This window comes from Hyperolius riggenbachi, chromosome 10, assembly GCF_040937935.1.
Source record: "Hyperolius riggenbachi isolate aHypRig1 chromosome 10, aHypRig1.pri, whole genome shotgun sequence".
In the NCBI taxonomy this organism is placed as follows: Eukaryota; Metazoa; Chordata; class Amphibia; order Anura; family Hyperoliidae; genus Hyperolius; species Hyperolius riggenbachi.
The window spans coordinates 98,412,629-98,431,271 of NC_090655.1; the positions used below are offsets into that span (position 1 = coordinate 98,412,629).

Here is an 18,643-nt window from a genome sequence, read left to right on the forward strand (position 1 = left end):
CTGTGATTAATTACCATTCACTTGTGTGGGAATCTGCAGGTCTGCTCCCATTGGATGACCTCAGTATAAAGAACTGCTTCCTGCAATGCCTCATGGGCTATCATAGTTTCAGACTCTATCTGTTACTCTGCTCGTGCCCCACCTCGTTCCTGGTCCGTGTGGACTGCGCTGACTCCTGCGAAGGGGTCAGCGAGTCCTCCTAGTTCTGCTCTTGTTCTAGAAGTTGCTACTTGCTTGTCTTGTGTCATGTATTGGTTTATCGCCAATGTATACGCATACTTGCGCGTTTTGTTATTTTCCTTGTATTCGTGTTGCGTTGGTGTATCAGTGTCGCTGATATATGCGTACACGAGCTGTTTGTTTCCTGTGTTTGGCTAGTCGGTTTTCCGGCACGTTTTGGTGGTTTGCGCGTATCGTGAACACCCGTGCTGAGCTAGTTATCCTGTTCCTGGTCCTGTTTGTGGATTGCGTTCATCTCTGCGAAGAGATAACGAATCCTTCTGAATCCTGTTCCTGGTCCTGTTTGTGGATTGCGTTCATCTCTGCGAAGAGATAGCGAATCCTTCTGAGTCCTGTTCCCTGTATTACTTCAGTCTTAGTCAGAGTTCCTGCTTATGTCATATATTGGTTCATTGCCAATATATACATATGTTAGTCAGACGTTACGAATAGTTTCATTGATAGCTGTAATTGTAATACGCTAGGAAAACATACTTATTGTATATTTATCTGTGTTACGTTCATCTATCTCGATCCTGCTATTTCCTGTCTCTCCTGTCCTGTCTTTGTGAGGCACGCCATCGCCGCAACGCATTGGCTGCCTCATTCCAGTCTGTCTGGTTGGACGCTTGCTGTCGCTAAGTAATCGCTAGCTAGCAAGCGTTCATTCTGTCTACCTGTCTTGATCTCCTCAGTCCTGGTTTATGCGCTCAGCGCTACCTTGCGCTGAGACGTTATTACGAAAGTGTTTGTGGCTGTTCAGATCTGCACCGGCTCTGTGCACCACAATCTCCTATTGGAGTCAGTCCTCTCCTCCACTAAACTGGGGATATCCTGATCCCTTGTGCTGGTGTGTGTACCTCCTTCACGTCAGCTTATGTGTTGTATGCTGACTGTGGAGATTACACCCCCAAGCTTAACACTTAATTACACTACCTGATTGATGTATACACATGCAAGATATTTTAAAGCACTTTAGGCCTGTCATTTAGCATTCAATGTGATTTCTGCCCTTAAAACGCTGCTTTGCGTCAAATCCAGATTTTTCCCGGGGACTTTTGGCATGTATCCCACTCCTCCACCTGGGGGTCCAGGTGTTAGACGCCTTGAAACATCTTTTCCATCACTTTTGTGGCCAGCATAATTTTTTGTTTTTTTTTCAAAGTTCGCATCCCCATTGAAGTCTATTGCGGTTCGCAAACTTTTCCGCGAACCGAACCTTACGCGGAAGTTCGCGAACCTAAAATCGGAGGTTCGGCCCCACTCTAGTGGCTGGGCTAGCTGGCGGTGATGCTGTGACCTGGCTGGTGGTGATGCTGGGCTGGCCTGGCTGGCGGTGATGCTGGGCTGTGCTTGGCTGGTTGAAGTAAATGCTGGCCTGACTTGGTGGTGATGCTGTAGCCTTTTTGACAGTGATTCTTGGCTGGTTGGCTGGTTGGCTGGTTGGCTGGTCATGATGCTGGGCTGGAGGGCCTGGGTAGTTTAGGTAATTACAGGTGCCCCCTAGTTTAGGTAGCGCCAGGAGCCCCCAGTTTAGGTAGTGACCGGAGCCCCCCAGTTCAGTTAGTGACAGGTACACCAGTTCAGTTAGTGACAGGTACCCCAGTTTAGGTAGTGACAGGAGCCCCCCCAGTGTATGTAGTGACAGGTGCCCCCCAGTTCAGGTAGTGACAGGGACCCCCAGTGTATGTAGTGACAGAAGTTCTCTGTTTAGGTAGTGACAGGGCCCCCTAGTTTATGTAGTGACAGGGACCCCCCAGTGTATGTAGTGACAGGAGCCCCCAGTTTAGGCAGTGACAGGAGCCCCCCAGTTTAGGTAGTGACAGGGACCTCCAGTTTAGGTAGTGACAGGGACCCCCTTTCACCTTAGTGACAGCCAGAGCCCGGAGTCAGACCTCAGAATCAGCCGGCGACCAGTCAGCCAGTGAGAGCGGGCGCACGGTACTCCGTGAATACCACTCTGCATATGCAGAAGTGATGTCACTTCCGCATATCAGTGCAGTGTCCGCTAGGTCCTAGCGCCCGGTTGGTTGCCGGCTGATTGGAGGTCTGACGCTGGGCTGCCTGGCAGCAGGGACAGCTGGGGGACAGCGGGACAGCCAGGGGGGGCAGCTGGCGGCCAGGGGGGGTCAGGCGGCCCAATTTGCCATGACGTGCGAAGGCCCGTGATATCATGGCTTCTCACATGTCCATACTCCCCACTACCCCTAATTCCTTTAACCACTTCAGCCCACAGTGTTGTTCACTTTATGCATCCAAGCAATTTTCACCTCCCATTCATTCGCCAATAACTTTATCACTACTTATCACACTGAAATTATCTATACAGGTAGTCCCCTGTTTACAGACACCCGACTTACGACTGACCCGCCAATACGAATGGCCTGATCCCGTCGTGATGATGTCATTTCTATGGGGGAAGTTTGAAGAAGCAGTTTCAAATGCCCCGACTTAAGAACGGATTCAAGTTAAGAACAAATCTACAGTCCCTATCTCGTTCTTTAACCGGGGCCTACCTGTATCTTGTTTTTTCCACCACCATTTAGGCTTTCTTTGAGTGGTACATTTTGCTAAGAATTATTTTATTCTAAATTCATTTTAACAGGAAGATTAAGAAAGAAATGGAAAACATTCATAATTAAATATTATTTTTTGTTTTTTTCTAGACCTTTATTCATGTTTTATTTCGTCCTTCTACTCTTGTATTGTCTTGAAAGGAAATTGTCATGACCATTCATCTCATCCACAATCAGTGGCAGACACAGCCAGCAACGAGCCCCTGTGCAAAATACCAATTGCGAGCCACTGACAGGCAGCTAAAAGTGGGTGTGGCCATAACTAAAGAGAAAAAGTAGACAGTAAGCCAGCACCTATTCAGTAGGAGACCTTAGGCAAGTCTTCCTAACACTGCTACTGCCTACAGAGCATGCCCTTGTGGCTGCAGCTCTGGTGCTTTGAGTCCGCCAGGAGAAAAGCGTGATATAAATGTTATTTGTCTTGTCTACATTTTCTCTTGTATTGAGCATAAATGGTAAATGCTAGGCCAGCTTCAGTTAGTACTGTTGTGGTATAGCGGTTAGGGTGCTTGCCCACCACACAGTGAGACCCGGGTTCAAATCCCAGCCAATGTGAGTTGGCTTTTATGCTACAAATCCTTAAAGGGAACCTAAACGGTGAAGGATATGGATTTTTCCTTTTAAAATAATACCAGTTGCCTGAATCGCCTGCTGATCCTGTGTCTCTAATACTTTTAGCCACAGCCCCTGAACAAGCATGCAGATCAGGTGCTCTGACTGAAGTCAGACTGGATTAGCTGCGAAAGGTTCAGTTCGCGAAAAAGTTCACGAACCGCAATAGACTTCAATGGGGAGGCGAACTTTGAAAATTTGAAAAAATTCTATTGGCTGGAAAAATGATAGAAAACATGTTTCAAGGGCTCTAATACCTGGAGGCCCACTCTCCTCCCTCCTACCCTTCACCCTCCTACATATTCCCTCCTCCCTCCTACCGGAGGGAGGAGGGTCTCATCTGCCAGGGAATTATACTATTTCAAAAACCAGTTTACATATCATAGCTGGGAATCGAACCCAGGTCTAACTGTGTGGTGGACAAGCACCCTAACCGCTGTACCACAACAGTACTAACTGAAGCTGGCCTAGCATTTACTATTTATGCTCAATGCAATAGAAACATTAAGAGTGATATGGATGTTTCCTGTAAACAATACCAGTTGCCTGGCAGTCCAGCTGATCTCTGTGACTGCAATAGTGGCTGAATCACACCCTGAAACAAGCATGCAGCTAATCCAGTCTGACTTCAGTCAGAGCACCTGATCTGCATGCTTGTTCAGGGGCTGTAGCTAAAAGTATTAGAGACACAGGATCAGCAGGCGATTCAGGCAACTGGTATTATTTTAAAAGGAAAAATCCATATCCTTCTCCGTTTAGGTTCCCTTTAGGGATTTGTAGCATAAAAGCCAACTCGCATTGGCTGGGATTTGATCCCCGGTCTCACTGTGTGGTAGGCATGCACCCTAACCACTGTACCACAACAGCAGAGGCGTCTGAGCCATTAGGCAGCTATAAATTCTTGTCTAGGGCGACAGGAGAAGGGAAGGGCGACAGGAGGAAGGAAGGGCGCTGCTGAACTGAGTAGTGAGAGGAGAAATGCCTCTCAACTCACTCAGGTATCAGGTTGCAGCAGCAGCAGCAGCAGCGCCTGACTCATGACTGATTTACTGACTGATTCATTCATTTCCTTCAGCTCAATGATTCAAAGAACCACAGTAATGAATGAGTCAGTGAGAGAAGGCACTCATTCTAGTGAGGAATCCGAGTACAGCATCATCTCCTGAGATTCATTCAGTCCCTCTCTCTGCAACTGGTAACTGCCTGGAAGTAGAAACTGTAGCAGCCAGGCATTGACTGCCCCCCAGGCCGCCTTTCATTCAGTGATTTAGGGTTGGTCCTGTGTCTGCTGTATTCAGGTTTGTTGTTGTAAGGCATTGTAAAACACTAGGCTAGCTGATAAAAGTGCAATTAGAGGGCAGGCAAGCTGGTAAATATACACAGCATGATGCAGAGGAGGGTCCGTGGGAAAAAAATCTGTCTGGTCTCTCCCCATTGTTAAAATGACTGCATGTGCAGAATAGGTGTTAAACAGGTTGAAAAGTTTTGACAGTCCCTAGACTCCAGGAGGGCTGCTTTCTGACTTGTGTGGGAGACTGGCAGGGACAGCAGTCCTATTACCAGCAACTAGCCTCTGTGTAATGTGGGACTGCAATACAGATAAGCTCTCTGCTCCATCTCAGGCTATTCTCAGTCTCACTCCACTCCTATCTCTGGGCTAGTGCATGACAAAATCGCAATCGCTAGCAATTCGCGAATGCGACTTTGTGAAGCGATTTTTGAAAGAATCGCTCCAATAAATGCTACCTGCAGCATGTTTGCGATCACAACACTGCTGTGGGAACATCCTCATAGGGTAACATTAGCCCAGCGCTTTTCAAATTGCTGTAAATCTGAAAAACGCTCTGAAGCACTGTTGGTGTGCACCAGCCTTCTTCATTCACCTTTGTTTCCCTCTTTCCCTAGTGCTGGGTGTCTGTGTCTTCTTGTCATACAGGAAAGCTAAATAAAATTGCAATCCTGGTGAGGCAAATATCTTCTTCCCTCTCTTTCAGCTTTTCTCTCCTCATTATTTCACTGCATAAGGGATCAGACACACTATAAGGTAGTGACAACCGGGTTTAGTATAATAGTATAGTGTATTACTGTGTGCTGTGTATAGTGTGCTCTGTGTGTGCGTGTGTATAGTGTGTGTGTGTATAGTGTAGTGTGTGCGTGTACTGTGTATAGTGTGTATGTTGTGTGCGGTGTATGTGTGTGTACTGTGTGCGTGTGTATAGTGTGTGTGTACTGTGTGCGTGTGTGTATAGTGTGTGTGTGTGTGTGTGTGTGTGTATACTGTGTGTTGTGTGTGAGGGCATGCCGCAATAAGTATATCTTATGGTGAAACGCTCTGCTGCGTTACAACTATTTTCTGGTGAACCCATGCCGCAATAAGTGTATTTTCTGGTGAAACGTTGCTGCATTATGATTTTCGGGGTGGGGTTCAACACAGGAGTGGGGGGGTATGGGGCTGGGGGCACAGGATTTCTCGCCTGGAGTGACAAAATGGCTAGAGACGCCCCTGCACAACATTACTAACTGAAGCTGGCCTAGCATTTACCATTTATGCTCAATACAAGAAAAAAAGTAGACAGTAAGCCAGCACCTATTCAGTAGGAGACCTTAGGCAAGTCTTCCTAACACTGCTACTGCCTATAGAGCATGCCCTAGTGGCTGCAGCTCTGGTGCTTTGAGTCCGCCAGGAGAAAAGCGTGATATAAATGTTATTTGTCTTGTCTACTTTTTCTCTTGTATTGAGCATAAATGGTAAATGCTAGGCCAGCTTCAGTTAGTACTGTTGTGGTACAGCGGTTAGGGTGCTTGCCCACCACACAGTGAGACCCGGGTTCAAATCTCAGCCAATGTGAGTTGGCTTTTATGCTACAAATCCTTAAAGGGAACCTAAACGGTGAAGGATATGGATTTTTCCTGTTAAAATAATACCAGTTGCCTGAATCGCCTGCTGATCCTGTGTCTCTAATACTTTTAGCCACAGCCCCTGAACAAGCATGCAGATCAGGTGCTCTGACTGAAGTCAGACTGGATTAGCTGCATGCTTGTTTCAGGGTGTGATTCAGCCACTATTGCAGTCACAGAGATCAGCTGGACTGCCAGGCAACTGGTATTGTTTACAGGAAACATCCATATCACTCTCAGTTAAGGTTCCCTTTAAGCAACCTAATGTTTCTATTGCATTGAGCATAAATAGTAAATGCTAGGTTAGTACTGTTGTGGTACAGCGGTTAGGGTGCTTGCCCACCACACAGTTAGACCTAGGTTCGATTCCCAGCTATGGTATGTAAACTGGTTTTTGAAATAGTATAATTCCCTGGCAGATGAGACCCTCCTCCCTCCAGTAGGAGGGAGGAGGGAATAGGTAGAAGGGTAGAAGGGTGGAGGGAGGAGGGAATAGGTAGAAAGGTAGGTGGGAGGTGGGAGGAGGGAGGGAAGCAGCTGTCCCTTAACTAATTAGTGTAGGCAGACAAGTGAGTGAAATGGCATAAGGACCTTGCTTGGAGGAGGGAGGGGGGGCGGGCCTCAAGCAGTGTGTTTGGCAATAATGTGACTGTGATGTAGATGATCAAAGTTTTGCTCAATAGAGCATTGTGGGGCGAATCGAACTTCTGCAAAAGTTCGCCTGGTGCAGGCGAACGCGAACCCCCAAAGTTCGCCTGGAACCGTTCGCCGGTGAACAGTTCGCTACATCTCTAAAAGGGAACCTAAACTGAGAAGCAAATGTATTTTTCCTTTTGAAATAATACCAGTTGCCTGACTCTCCTGCTGGTCCTGTGTCTCTTATACTTTTAGCCACAGCCCCTCAACAAGCATGCAGATCAGGTGCTCTGACTGAAGTCCGGCTGGATTACCTGCATTGCTTGTTTCAGGTGTGTGATTAAGCCACTACTGCGGCCAAAGAGATCAGCAGGACTGCCAGGCAACTGGTATTGTTTAAAAGGAAACATCCATAGCCCTCTCAGTTTAGGTTTCCTTTAACCCCAAGACCCCCAATCCTGCATCATTAACCACCCTGGCGTTCTATTTCCCCAGTATTTCCGTGCAAAAAGTGGTTCAATTAATTTCCAATAATTTTCAACCAATTTTTTTTGCAATCATTTTTTTTATATTGAATTCAATACAGGTTATTGTATTGAATTCAATAAAAAAAAAAGTGTTTGCTGCGAGATTTTGATGATGCTGTGTGACATTGGTGCCATCAACGCCGATCGACGGGGGACATGTGATCGCCAAGGGAGAAGCAAAATCCGCCAAGGGACATGGAAGAAGGCACTGGAGAAGCTATCAGAGGTACGCGGCGAGGGATCAGCATGCCAATGGTGAGTATAAGACCCAGATGTATAGCCAGATGTATTAGCCAGATGTGCAGCCAGGTGTAGTTAGCTAGATGTTTTGCCAGGTATATAGGGAGCAAGATGTTTGCTGGTGTATAGGAGACAGATGTGCAGCCAGGTGTATAGGAGACAGATGTGCAGCCAGGTCTAGGGAGTCATATGTATAGGGAGCTAGGTTTGCGGGTGCCTCTGCCCCCCCAACCCCATTGCCCCCGATGCCCCCTAACTGTGGCCGGGTGTCCCTTCTGTGGGGGGGGGCTCCCCTTCTGTGCTGGCTGGTAGTGGCCGGCGGGGATCCCCTCTGTGGGGGGGGGGGGGGGAATCCCCATACTGTGCGTGTGGGTGGCCCTTCTGTGTGTGCATTGGGGGGGGCAGGTATCATCCTTCTATGGGGGCTAGTCGTGGTGGGTCGGGGACACCCCCTTCTGTGGTGGGTGGGAGGTGGGGGTCCCCATCTATGCGGGCTGTGGGTGGCCTCTCCCTCCTCTTCCCCCCTCCCTCTCTGTCCTCCATGCCCCCCCTCTCACCCCTGATCCTGTGTCCCCCCCACTACACACAGCATACAGAACTAGCATCCAGCCACCCTGGGAATCCCTGTGCAGCCGGCGGGGCAGAGAATGTGTGGGGCTGTGCAGGGATTCCCCTTCTTTGCCGGCGGGTGGCTGGTGCGGGGATCCTCTCTGTGCGGGGGGCCGGGGATCCCCGTACTGTGCATGCGGGGTGACCCTTTTGTGTGTGCGGGGGGGGCGGGTATCCCCTTCTATGGGGCTGGTCTTGGCCGGTCGGGGACACCCCCTTCTGTGGTGGGGGGAAGGTGGGTGTCCCCATCTATGTGGGCTGTGGGTGGCCTCTCCCTCCTCTTCCCCATCCCTCCCTCTCTGTCCCCCGTGTCCTGACCCCCCGATCCCGTGTCTCCCCCCTGTAAGAAGCCCTGATCTACTCACCTGAGGGCTTTCTCCTGCGGCGGCCACGATGTACACCCTCCTCCTCCATCGCGAAGTCTCGTGTTCTCTGTAATTACAGTACGCAGCTTGGTGACGTCACCAAGCCGCGTACTGTAATTACACAGACCGGGACTTCGGCGATGGAGGAGGAGGGTGTCCATCGTGGCCGCCGCAGGAGAAAGCCCTCAGGTGAGTAGATCAGGGCTTCTTACAGGGGGGAGACACGGGATCGGGGGGTCAGGGCACGGGGGACAGAGAGGGAGGGATGGGGAAGAGGAGGGAGAGGCCACCCACAGCCCACATAGATGGGGACACCCACCTTCCCCCCACCACAGAAGGGGGTGTCCCCGACCGGCCAAGACCAGCCCCATAGAAGGGGATACCCGCCCCCCCGCACACACAAAAGGGTCACCCCGCATGCACAGTACGGGGATCCCCGGCCCCCCGCACAGAGAGGATCCCCACACCAGCCACCCGCCGGCAAAGAAGGGGAATCCCTGCACAGCTCCACACATTCTCTGCCCCGCCGGCTGCACAGGGATTCCCAGGGTGGCTGGATGCTAGTTCTGTATGCTGTGGGTAGCACAGATCGCTACCCACAGCGTGCTGGCAGGCATCCAGCCATCCTGGGGAATCCCTCTGATGAGGGAAAAGTGCAGCCGGCGGGGAAGAGAAACAAGAAATCTCCCTGGCGGTATTGACGAGCTCAGCTCGTCAATACCGCTTTCAGCAAGTTTTTCCTGGACGAGCTGAGCTCGTCAATACCGCCAGGGTGGTTAAGACAAAACCTGACATGACAGGCTCTGTCTTTTATACTTGAAAGCACACCTGAAGTGAGAGGAATTTGGAGGCTGCCATATTTATTTCCTTTTAGCCAGTTAAGCCTTCAGTCATTTTTCACCTTATGCATCCGAGCAATTTTTACCTCCCATTCAATCGCCAATAAAATTATCACAATGAATGGATTTATATCTTGTTTTTTTCCACCACCATCAATTAGGCTTTCTTTGGGTGGTATATTTTGCTAAGAATTATTTTTTTCTTAATGCATTTTAATGGGAATATTAAGAAGAAAATTGAAAAAATTAATTATTTCTCAGTTTTCAGGCAATATAGCTTTAAAATATTACATGCTACCATAATTAAAACCCACACATTTTATTTGCCCATTTGTCCCGGTTTTTACACCATTTAAATTATGTCCCTATCACAATGTATGGCGCCAATATTTTATTTAGAAATAAAGGTGCATTTTTTTCAGTTTTGCGACCATCACTACTTACAAGCTTATAATTTAAAAAAAATATCAGTAATATACCCTCTTGGCATGCATATTAACCTCCCTAGCGGTAAGCACGAGTGTAACTCGCCCAGTAAAAAAATGCTGAAAGTGGTAAGGACGAGCTACACTTGTCCTTGCAGCCAGGGATATTTCTAACTTATCTCCTCCACCACACCACTTTTTTTTACTTACAAGGGATTCCCTAAGACTGCTGGATGCCTGCCAGCACACTGTGGGCAGCGATCTACGCTACCCAAAGTGTGAAAACAGACATTCAGCCATCCTGGGGAATCCCTTGTGTGATTGGGAGCCAGCAGAAAAGAGAAGCTGCAGATGCATACCCCCTCCCTTCTCCCTCGTCTGTGTATCGAATCTCCCCTGCGCTCTCACCCCGTCTGTGGCATTCTCCTCCCTTCTTCCCCCTGTCTGCTGCCAGTGTGTTGCTTTTTTTTGTGCAGCGATCCCTGGCACTTTGTCCCCTGCCCTCCCCCTCTTTCCTCTGTGTAGCGATCCCTGGTCCTGCACTGTAAATACTTATTTACTCTGGAGCATGTCTGTCCCACGATCACACCTCATCTCTGCAGCTGCAGGGCCAGTCTTCTCTGTTCGGGACACAGTGATTCGGCTTGGTGACATCATCAAGCCGAATCACTGTGTCCCGAACAGAGAAGACTATACCTGGCTCCATGGGGGGGTGCAATTTTTACACCCGCACCCTGGGTGCATTTTAGCCTAGAAACTGGCCTGGGGGGAGCATTATTTGCTTGTGACTTCGGTTAGTCAGCTGGTGCTCTAAAGCTGTGGCATGCTGTGAGAGCACATATCTACTGTAATTTCTCTAATGAATTCTGCCAGGGAGTATTTAATGCTAGCAGCTATTTTTTTATGTACATCAAGCTGAGTGGCTTTGATCAGCTAACACCTAGTGCCAGATAATGTAATAGCAAGGTTGCCCTGCTTTCTGTGCATTTGCCGGTGTCATGGTGGGCTCTTATTTCATCCATAATCTGCAGAAGTTTGTCCATGGTTTCCTGTATTGAATTTCTCTGTTTCTGCCTTTCACCATAGGATATTTTGTAGCTTCCTTGCCAGCATTTCTTGCAAATGTCGGCTGCTAGCAAGCCGAAATGGGACGTTTATGCTGACTCAATGTTGGAGTGCACCATCCATTTTGCATACTGTGCACACGCCCCTACAGCTTGATTTTCATTATGGACTTTATATTGTTTTCTTTTACTGCAAATACTTTTTGTTTGGGAGGGGGGTTGTCTGTTAAGTCGGGAGTGTGGGTTGGGACAAAAATAATTCTAATAATTAATAATTTAAGATATTTAACAGTTTCAATGATTTTTTTTTTTTTACCTGATTCACCAATCTTGATCAATAAACTTTTTTCACATGATATGTTTTTTGTATTACATTGCTTACATACTACTTAGAACTATATTTACGTGTACAGTCCTGGCCAAAAGTTTTGAAAAAAATATTGGAAATTAGAATAGTTGGTGCTTAAGTTTTTATAATAGCAATTTGCATATACTCCAGAATGTTATGAACAGTGTTCAGATGAATTGCATAGTCCTTCTTTGCCATGAAAATTAACTGAATCCCAAAAAAACCTTTACTCTGTACAGCGCTGCGGAATATGTCAGCGCTATATAAATACTAAATAATAATAATAATAATAATAATAATTTCATTGCTATCATTAAAGGACCTGCTGAGAACATTTCAGTAATCGTCTTGTTAACTCAGGTGAGAATGTTGACAAGACTGGAGATCATTATGTCAGGCTGATTGGGTTAGAATGGCAGACTTGACATGTTAAAAGGAGGGTGATGCTTGAAATCATTGATCTTCCGTCACAGACATTGAACATCAACACAAAAGTTTGAATGAAGCCCCTTTACCTAATAAAAAAATGATGCCATATATATATATATATATATATATATATATATATATATATATATATATATATTGTAAACTCCTCTGAGGACAGTCAGTGACATGACTATGTACTCTGTACAGCGCTGCAGAACATCAGTGCTATATAAATACATAATAATAATAATATAATAATAATATGGAAAGACATTAGACTATGACTATGGCAGGATTAGATTGTGAGCTCCTCTGAGGATAATCAGTGACATGACTATGTACTCTGTAAAATGCTGCAGAAGATGTCAGTGCTTAACGATACTGAACGACTGTGGTGATTTTTCGTCTGCTTGCTGCTGCGCTGCTTGATCGGTCTGGATCGACGGTGACTCGCTTTCCCCACTGAGCCCTGTCCTCTTCGATTGGAGGGGGATGGATGGGTGGGCGAAACGATTAATGGGTGAAGAGGGTGGGTGGGCTAAATGATTGCCAGGTGGGGAGGGTGGGTGGGCTAAATGATTGGTAGGTGCGGAGGATGGGTGTGCTAAAGGATTGACAGGTGGGGAGGGTGGGTGGGCTAAAGGATTGACAGGTGGGGAGGGTGGGTGGGTGGGTGGGCTAAAGGACACTGCAAATACTGACTCTTTGCATAAATCTCATGTCATTGTCAGTAAAAGCCTTTGAAACGTATGAAGTGCTTATAATTATATTTCAGTACATCACATAAACAACTGAAACAAAGATCTAAAAGCAGTTTAGCAGTAAACTTTGTGAAAACTAATATTTTTGACAGTCTCAAAACTTTTGGCCAGGATTGTAGATGCTAAAAAAAATGTATTTTAGAGATTAAAAAAACCCCACCTCCTGAGAGGAAACTATATTGGAAGAGGAGAAACATTTATTGAATCCGCACCCAAGTTTTTTTACTTGCTATCATATTTTGTAGTGTAAAGATCAGCACACTCACAACAATTCACTGAACAGTAATTTTTAGTTCATCCAGTAACAACTGACATATGCAGTTTTATATAGCAGTGGTTCTCAACCTGGGGTCCGTGACCCTGGCTGGGGGTACATCAGCAGCTGTCAGGGGGTCCCCCAGGGGCCACAGCCAAAATGGCGGATCTCGCCCCCAGGAGAGAAGTGTCAGGCAGGGCAGGCAGTGTTGGTGGGGCGCAGCAACTTACTTAGCCCCGTTCCCACGTGGACTCCTGTCGCCGGGCTCTCCTCCTGTCCGGGCTCTCCTCTTGTCGCCGCCTCGCATCCATTCGCCATGTTTACCCGGTAGCCTCTCATGACGTCAGAGTTGCTGCCAGGAGTAACCATAGTGGGAAGACGCAGCGAGAGGAGGAGAGCCCGGGGAGAGGAGGAGAGCCCAGTGAGTGGAGTCTGCACGGGAACAGGGCTACATAAGATTATACTGGAGCACAACCTGGCTATCTATACTGGAGCACCTATAGCTTGCTAACTACACTGAGGTACCTGGCTAATCTATTCTGGGGCACCACCTGCACCTGGCTAATCTACTATGGGGCACCACCTTCACGTGGCTAATCTATTCTGGGGCACCACCTGTACCTGGCTATCTATTCTATGTTATGCTATGCTATGTTTCCTTTTTGAGCTAACCAGGTGGGATCCACCTTGTTTATTTTGTGTTGCAAGCAGTGCATACAGACAGAGCTGATAATGACTTTCCTTAACTTAACCACTTGTGTACCAGCAGTCTCTGGCCACTTAAAAAGTAAACTAAGCAGCTCCTGGCTTCAAATAGCTGCAAGGGCTGCCATTGTTCAGAAGCTCAACCCCTGCTGTTTTACAACTAGCATTGTCCAGGCTAGGTGTGAAATTCTTCAACTGTAACTGATGTTTTCTGTTTGAAGTACAATGGGGGTTTGTTTGTGGTCAGTTAAGTCTAATGAGGTGATTTCTTATCTGTGTTCCACAATCTCCTGCTCAGCGACGACCGCAAGTCCTTTGCGGACGGACAAAGTGGCTATTTTAACCCTTAGATGTAAAAAAATGAGGTAAATTGAAAGTTTTTTTTAATAATAAACCACATTTTTAGAATGCATTTTTAATTTGCTATAGAGCTGCCCTGGGTGTTAAAAATGATGCTCGGTTCACTTTAAGGACCAAAGACTGCTGGTACCAGAAAATGGGGCTTACCCCCGAATCACCACATGGACCCGCTGCTCTCGCTGGTTACACCGCTCACCCATTGCTGCAAGCTCCTCCCTCTGCTGTCGCTATGACGCGTCCTAGATCACGCTCCTGTTGCCGGGCACTCTCTGCGCATGAGCGTGACGTCGTTCACGAGAAATTTAAAGCAGGCTTAGGCTACAAAAAGATTTCCAAAGCCTTGAATATCCCACGGAGCACTGTTCAAGCGATCATTCAGAAATGGAAGGAGTATGGCACAACTGTAAACCTACCAAGACAAGGCGATCCACCTAAACTCACAGGCCGAATAAAGAGAGCGCTGATCAGAAATGCAGTCAAGAGGCCCATGGTGACTCTGGACGAGCTGCAGAGATCTACAGCTCAGGTGGGAGACTCTGTCCATAGGACAACTATTAGTCATGCACTGTACAAAGTTGGCCTTTATGGAAGAGTGGCAAGAAGAAAGGCATTGTTAACAGAAAGCATAAGAAGTCCCGTTTGCAGTTTGCCACAAGCCATGTGGGGGACACAAAATGTAAAACGCTATGTGTGGCGGAAAATTAACACTGCACATCACTCTGAACACACCATCCCCACTGTCAAATATGGTGGTGGCAGCATCATGCTCGGGGGGTGCATCTCTTCAGCAGGGACAGGGAAGCTGGTCAGAGTTGATGGGAAGATGGATGGAGCCAAATACAGGGCAAACTTGGAAGAAAACCTCTTGGAGACTGTAAAAGACTTGAGAATGGGGTGGAGGTTCGCCTTCCAGCAGGACAATGACCCTAAACATAAAGCCAGGGCAACAATGGAATGGTTTAAAACAAAACATATCTATGTGTTAGAATGGCCCAGTCAAAGTCCAGATCTAAATCCAATCGGGAATCTGTCGCAAGATCTGAAAACTGCTGTTCACAAATGCTGTCCATCTAATCTGACTGAGCTGGAGCTGTTTTGCAAAGAAGAATGGGCAAGGATTTCAGTCTCTAGATGTGCAAAGCTGGTAGAGGCATACCCTAAAAGACTGGCAGCTGTAATTGCAGCAAAAGGTGGTTCTACAAAGTATTGACTCAGGGGGCCGAATAATTACGCACACCCCACTTTGCAGTTATTGATTTGTAAAAAATGTTTGGAATGATGTATGATTTTCGATCCACTTCTCACATGTACACCACTTTGTATTGATCTTTCACGTGGAATTCCAATAAAATTGATGCATGTTTGTGGCAGTAATGTGACAAAATGTGGAAAACTTCAAGGGGGCCGAATACTTTTGAAAGCCACTGTATAAATGATGCATACATTTGGCACTCATTTTACCCAAATAAAGACTTAGATAATGATGCATCAGTACATACATAAAACTCCCACAGGAAATGATAATTAATAAAAGTTTCACACTACTTGATGCCTCATCCAGCAAGTGATTAGTAATTCCTTGATTGAAAAATGATCAAGTAGTATTGATAGTTTACTACCTTGCACCATTTGATTTCCTTCATACTGTATTGTGTAGATTCGTTGTGAGCATCGGTCATTTTGGAGCAGGGTGAGCTGAATGATGGCTCACCCTGTTGCCGCACAAATTCTGGGCAGCACTAATTATTACTCCAACTCCGAGTCGTAGCAACTCGGAGGGAGAAGTAATTAGGGGTCTGGCAATTGCCAGATCCCCAAATGATATGTATGCGGGGCACATACTATAGCATTGAAATGCGCGGCTATAACCCTCTGATGCTCCTTCTTACACAACTGATAAAAAAGAAATGTGCTTCATTTCATATTTATGGCCTGCTTCAAGCTACCTACTGACGCTGGATTAAACTCAGGCTGATAAAGACCACCTATAGTGCTATAAAGGTGGCCATACATCTATAGACTTGGCAGGCGATCGACCATCCGATTTGATAATTATCGCATTGGATGAAAGTCAGTGCCTCAACAAGCATGCCCGATTGATGATTCAACTGATTTCCTACCAAAATTGGTAGAATGTATCAATTTGACATGCTGGAAAATCTCAGGCTACCATGGGCGACAATCAGAAATACAGCTAGCTAGGACAATTGGGGACAGTGGGACAAGTTAAGTATAAATGCAGATGCACCAGGGGAGAGGGGGAACATAAAACATTTGAGGGGAAGCGTCCTGGGGCAGCAAGGTGGTGTCATGAGGCTGATAGGAATTGATCAGGAATCGGAAATGCAAGCCAGAGTTATATAACTGTGTTTGCACATGCTAATGTGTTGCATATAGTGTGAATAAGGTCTCAGAACACTTGACGCAATTTCCCGTCCGATCTACGGGTAATCTGATGGAAAGTTGTATTGTGTGTACATGTCCAAACTGTTCCTGATCAATAAAGGGATTCATTTTCCAATTATAACTTAACAAAATTGATTCCTTTATCTATCAAAAACAGGTCGAACAGGTCGCTACTACATTATTTAACATAGAGGCGGCTGCGCTTGTCAAGTATTGCAGTTGCGCTACAAGCACATCGCGTGGCAGTTAGAGGGATCACACGTAACTAAAGAGCGCACGCTATGCTGACCATGCGTAGTGTGCTTGTGCTAAAATTAAACCGTGCTGCATGAGCGTGTTACATTTAGTGAATCAAGCCCAACATTACCTTTTGTGCTGCAAAATGCTATACAAAACCACCAAATGATCCACACTGGTCTGATCATTTTCTGTTATTTATAATTAGCAATGAGCTTACGGCCTTATTCCAAAATGGATTAGAGTAGATGAATTTGTTTCCTGAGAATTCTACACACAACATAATGACAACATGGAAAATGTTTACTTGATGTTTTGGCAAATGTATTAAAAAGCTGAGAAATCACAGTTACATAAGTATTCACAGCCTTTGCTCAATGCTTTGTTGATGCACCTTTGGCAGCAATTACAGCCTCAAGTCTTTTTGAATATGATGCCATAAGCTAGGCACACCTATCCTTGGCCAGTTTCACCCACCTTTGCAGCACCTCTCAAGCTAGATTAGGTTTGAATGGAAGCGTCGGCGCACAGCCATTTTAAGATCTCTCCAGTGATGTTCAATCCGATTCAAGTATGGGCACTGGCTGTGCCACACAAAGAAGTTTTTTTTATCATAACTTTAAAAAATATCTAATGTCATTAAAAATGGCACTTCATTGTCATTTACAGATGCAGGATTTTCACAGGAAGACTTAAAAGAAGGTAAAGTCCACCATGAATCCTAAAAAGTTCAAGAGAAAAGGTATGTTGTTAATGTTCACTTGCCTTTGTGTAAAAAACTGTTCCCTTTACAGCTCACAAGCATGTCTGATGGTGATACAATAACAAACACATCAGTAATAATGTACGTTGAAATCCCTTAGGCCTCTTTCACACCAAGACGTTGCGTTCTAGGGGACGTTAAGGTCACATAACGTGCCCCTAATGCAACGCATGGTGGTGTTGAAGTTGGACGTCAGATTGAGCTGCGTTATGCAGCTCTTGGTGCGCCGTTTACGTTCTATCCTAGGAAGTCCGGATTTTTTCAATGATTCGGATAATTTGAATCAGATCATTGAAAAGATTTGGATCTTTGAACCGAATCTTTGAATCATTTTACTAGGGAAGCAGGTAGCAGGGGGTGCAGCAGAGTGAGAGGTGCGGGAGAATGAAGGCACATTGAGGGTGCTATAGGGGAAGGGAGAGATGCAGCAGGAAGATTGTGCTTGTGCACAGAAGCTGCAGTTCCTGTTTCTTCCAGACATCCACTGTGAACCGAATCGTTCATTGTGATGATCCGGATGATTCGACTCACAAAAAAGATCCGGATCAAAGATCCGAATTGTTCATGATCTGGACAACACTACAGTGCAGTGAATATTAATTAGCCATGTGGCTAGGAACAATAGCAACTCTCCCCTTACTGAGCATGTGCAAACAGTCTAACGCAGCTAAAACCACCTATAACGCACAGCATGCTGCACTTTCTTTGAACGTCTAGCGTTACACTGTAACGCAACGTGGGCACTGTGAACAGCCCATTGATTTTTCATTACTGTGAGTTGGGCTGCGTTACAGGCTGCTGTAACATGCGCCTGTAACATCCAACTGTGAAGCAGCCTTAAAGAGAACCTGTACTGAGTAAAAATATTTAAAATAAACACATGAGGTAACTTCAAATGAACATTACATAGTTACCTTGCCATCAGTTCCTCTCAGAGGCTCACCATTTTCTTCTGACAATGATCCCTTCCAGTTCTGACAATATTTTGTCAGATCTGAAATATATCAGTTGCTGTCAGTAAAATATCAGTTGCTGTCAGTTATAGCTGAGAGGAAAACTGATGTGCCCGGTAATGTCCATGTTTCCCTATGGCTCAAGTGTTCGATGTTACAGTTTAACTGTGTGCTGACCAGAAAGCTGTTATGGGTAATGGCCATTTTCAAAATGGAGGACGGAAAATCCCCTTGATCACAGTGAACAAACAGGACGCGGGACAGGAGAAAGACACTGAGGAGTAGACTACACAGGAGGTAAGTATGACCTGCGTATGGTTATTTTGAGTTTTAATTCTCAGTTCAGGTTTTCTTTAAGGTAGATCTCATAATGCGGTGCTGCTTGAGAAGAAGAAGAATGTGGTGAAAGCTTAA

General features: G+C 46.2%; 1 long non-coding RNA gene across 1 annotated transcript in view; it reads left to right on the top strand.

Annotated features, from left to right (window-relative positions):
- Positions 1 to 17,257, top strand: part of LOC137536175 (uncharacterized) — a 430,950-nt gene extending 413,693 nt beyond the window's left edge. The window contains exon 3 of the long non-coding RNA XR_011024536.1: positions 17,183 to 17,257. This is a non-coding gene — a long non-coding RNA (uncharacterized lncRNA). The remainder of the gene's footprint in view (positions 1 to 17,182) is intronic.
- Positions 17,258 to 18,643: the final 1,386 nt, after the last annotated feature.